At 48.7% G+C, this 4,112-nt stretch overlaps 1 protein-coding gene across 1 annotated transcript in view; it reads right to left on the minus strand.

The window, feature by feature from the left end:
* The window catches only part of RPH3AL (rabphilin 3A-like (without C2 domains)), an 88,099-nt gene that overhangs the window by 77,173 nt on the left and 6,814 nt on the right, over positions 1-4,112 (minus strand). Inside the window, exon 2 of the mRNA XM_015426679.1 lies at positions 1,834-1,897. The gene's annotated coding sequence lies outside the window, so the exon portion shown is untranslated. The remainder of the gene's footprint in view (positions 1-1,833; positions 1,898-4,112) is intronic.

A 4,112-nucleotide genomic window follows, 5' to 3' on the forward strand; every position in this document is an offset into this window, starting at 1 on the left:
GGGGTGGGTGTTGCCTTCTGACACACTTCCGGTGATGTCAGGGGGTGTGGCATATGCAAATGAGTTATGCTAATGAGTTATGCTAATGAGCTCCTGCACCTCTTTTTCTATGAAATTACCCCTGCTTATTAGTTTCAGAACTGATTGCTGTCTCCGTGTGATTTTGTCAGTCTGTTGCCACCCCTAGCCATAAGCTCTGCTGCGTTAAAGCCTTTGAGCACTCTGCTGTTTTTTCCGTGGTTCCCTGGCAGTATCAAGTCCACAGAATCCAACAAATAGATCTCTCCTGAGAGCCAGGGGTATTTGATAGAGGGCCACAAAAGTTTCTTAAATGACTGCTGAAGTTTCCTCATCAGGAGCTAATTGTGAGGAAAAGGGATCTAGTTGTCAGGCCAATGTTCCCTCTAATAAAAGGGAGCGGTGGCGCAGGCGGTAAGTGAAGCCTGCATTGACATCTGGCTGAACATCTTCGGCTGTTCGAGCCCCACCGGGGCCGGGGTGAGCACCCGGCCCTATGTCCCAGCTCCCGCCCACCCAGCAGCTCGAAAGCCTGTTAAAGGGCAAATAGACAAATGGGTACCTGCTCTTAGAGCGGGGGGGGGCACCCGTCCCTTGCGGTGTAGCGGCGGCATGAACGGTGAGCGGCAAGGGCTCTTTTTGTAGCAGGAACTCCTTTGCATATTAGGCCACACACCCCTAATGTAGCCAATCCTCCAAGAGCTTACAGAGCTCTTCTTACAGGAGCTACTGTAAGCTCTTGGAGGATTGGCTACATTAGGGGTGTGTCGCTTAAGATGCAAATGAGTACCTGCTACAAAAACAGCCCTGAATAATAATAATAATAATAATAATAATAATAATAATAATAATAATAATAAGCTGCAGAGTCTTGTGAGCAAAAATGCTACTTTGTGAGCTCCTGGCATCAAAGTTGTGAGCGAGCGATTTGGCTGCTGCATAAATTAGTTTGTTCTGGAGCCATCCCTTCCTGAGCTAAGACAAAAATGTGTGGGCCGGAGGCTAAAAAAACTGAGCTAGCTCGCACTAACTCAGCTTAGAGGGAACACTGGTCAGGACCCGTTTCCAGACCCCCCCTCTCCTTTTCTTGCTCAAGAATGGATCAGGGTTTGGAGGCAGTGATGCACACCTGTGGTGGAGGAGAGGGAACAGCGGTAGGAGGGGAGAAAGAGGGAGCAGCCAGCAGGGGTTTGTGACTGGATCAGAAGCCGCACAACCTATGAGTTATGGGAAGATGGAGCACTTTGGAGTGCACCTTTAGTCTCTCCAGGGATTAGATGTCCCTCTTTGCCTTTTCTACTGATTAATATCTGTAAATAATACAAAATATACATCAATAAGAGCCAGTCGTTAAGAGCGTTGGAGTAGGATCGGGAAGACCCAGGTTCGAATCCCCACTCCTGCCATGAAAGCTTGCTGGGTGACTTTGGGCCAATCACACGCTCTCCTCTCAACCCACCTCATAGGGCTGTTGTGGGAATAAGATGGAGGAGAAGAGAATGCCATTTTAAGTTACTTTGGGCCATGACTGGGGAGAAAATCAGGGTGTAAATCGTTTTTTAAAAAACGAATAAAGCGAATGCTACAAAAATCGCTGTCAAACTCCAGGGCGGACTCATTCCCTCGGAAACCAATCCTGGATAGCAGAGGGGATGAACAAATACGCCTTTGATCAATTCTTTTTTGTTGATCGTTGTCACGAGAACACATTTTGCTTGTTTACATCCAACCAATACAAAATATTTGAATGGACACAATTTGTTCAGGAAAAATTCAATGCAAGGCGCTAGAAGTAATGCAAAAACAAATACTCACAGGTCTCCTGTACCCAGGGAACAAGCGGGGAATCAAACACGTGGAATGCTACACCACCTGCATGCTGAAAAGAACACAAACAGGATGGTGAAATCTGCAGGATTAACAGGGAAAAAAGTTGGCAGGAGGAAAAGAGAGGAGAGTGCATAATCAACAACTCAGGTCTTCAGTCTGCATAGGGGAGAAAGGAAGCCAAAAAACGACACAGCCGGGAAATTCGGTATCACCTCTAGTTCATGCTGCTCCAGAACTTTGCGTCCCTGCACTGACCCACAGCCAGGCGACTGGCCAACGAAGCAGCCCTCGCCAGCCACCGTGGGCCTTGCCACGATTTGCCAGTTTCTCCCACCTTCTCTGAAGGACTCCTGCTTCGGGTCAGGTGGAGTCTCTTTCCTGCTTTTCCTTCCACCGACACCCGGCAGCTGTGTAATTACCTTCAGCTGCGTAAGCCAGACCCGATTGTGCCAAAGGAGAAACCTTAGCAACTCGAACAAACAACCACTCTGTTGCTATGACGAGGAAGCAACAGCCAAGGAGGGAACAGAAAAAGATACTGAAAGATTCACTCCCTGTCCTTGGAAGCAGAGGCCAAAGGCTACCGGAGGGGGTGGGGGGCACGCAGCAGCCGTGGCAAACCTAGATTAGTATTCCAGTTATTTCATGAGGTGTGCGGGTCACTACTGTCAAATGCCCAGAAGAAAATTCTCCTGTGCATCAAATGCTCTTGTGCAGCAGAGCCCATTCATTTTTAAGGGTTCAGGAATGCACTGTCCCCGTCCCCCCTAGATATCTGCTGCAAGTATTTCCATGCTGCCTGATTCCTTTGCTAGTGTGCTTACTTTGCAAATTTGTTTTATACCCTTTTCATGCAAGAACAGACAGCCATATTAGCCAGAATTAGTTGTGTCGCTTCTTATTTATTTACTTAATTTCTACCCCGCCTTCCTTCCCGATGGGGACCCAAAGCGGCTTCCCTCATTCTCCTCTTCCCCCACAACAACCCTGTGAGGTAGGTTAGGCTGAGAGAGCACGACTTGCCCAAGGTCACCCAGACAGCTTCCACGGCACAAGTAGGGATTCGAACCTGGGTCTCCCAGATACTTGCCCAGCACTCTGAACCAACTGCAGGTTCATCGTGAACAGGGAAACGCCGGCCCACAAATGGCAATTTTCAAACTGGAAGGACATCGCTGTGAATTTTTGAAAACACCCCTATTCCTTCCAGTGGGGAACTTACCACCGTTTCTTGCCTTAGGTGAAACCCTCAGGGTCAGCAAAAAGGAAGAACAAGCCGGGACGACCTCGTGTTTCCTCTCTCTATTGACAGAGAAGACAAGAGAGCATGCATACAGGGCTCCCTCCTCGGTGTCCCCATCAGTGTTCCCGCTAAGCTGAGTGAGTGTGAGCCAGCTCACAGTTTTTAGCCTCCGCTCACACATTTTTGTCTTAGCTCAGGAAGGATGGCTCTAGAGCCAAGTAATGTATGCAGCAGCCAAATCACTCGCTCACAACTTTAATGCCAGCTGCTCACAAAGTAGAATTTTTGCTCACAAGACTCCACAGCTAGAGGGTGCACTGGTCTCCATTATCTTGGCTCTAAGAAATCCCGCACTGAACACGCCTGCTGAGTGGGGTTTTCATCTTTCTTTTCAAAAGAATGCTAGAAGTTCCAGCTACTGATAGGCTCACTGCCAGCCACTATCCATTACTGACAATGACTCTGTAGGTTTATTTAATGCATTTATTACCCCGCCTTTCTCCTTAACAGGGACCCAAGGCGGCTTACGTCATTCTCTTCTCCTCAGTTCTTGTTTGCTACAAGGATCCTAAATATGAGCCCGGATCCAAAAAGCTACAGAACTTCAGGTGCACTCAGGTGTTGGCACCTCCCCTGAGTAGGGTTGCCAGCTCCAGGCTGTAAAATTCCTGGAGATAATGAGGGTGGAGATTGGGGAGGGCGCAGTTTGGGAGGACAGGGACCTCAGTGGGGTACAGTGCCATACAGCCCACTCTCCAAAGCAGCCATTTTCTCCTGGGGAACCGATCTCTGGAGTCTGGAAATCAGTTGCAATTCTAGGAGATCCCCGGGGCCCACCTGGAGGTTGGCAACCCCACCCAAGCAAAAGGTTTTATTTTTATATATATATACACACACACACACACACACACACACACACACAAGGAAAAAGGCCCGTTGTGGAAATAAATACAACGACCTCTAGAAAGAGGCTCTGGGCGGGTGCCCTGGCCTTGGACACTCAGTGTCAATTTGCTGTGGC

This window comes from Gekko japonicus, unplaced genomic scaffold (genome assembly GCF_001447785.1).
Source record: "Gekko japonicus isolate JY-2015 unplaced genomic scaffold, Gekko_japonicus_V1.1 scaffold2457, whole genome shotgun sequence".
NCBI classification, from domain to species: Eukaryota; Metazoa; Chordata; class Lepidosauria; order Squamata; family Gekkonidae; genus Gekko; species Gekko japonicus.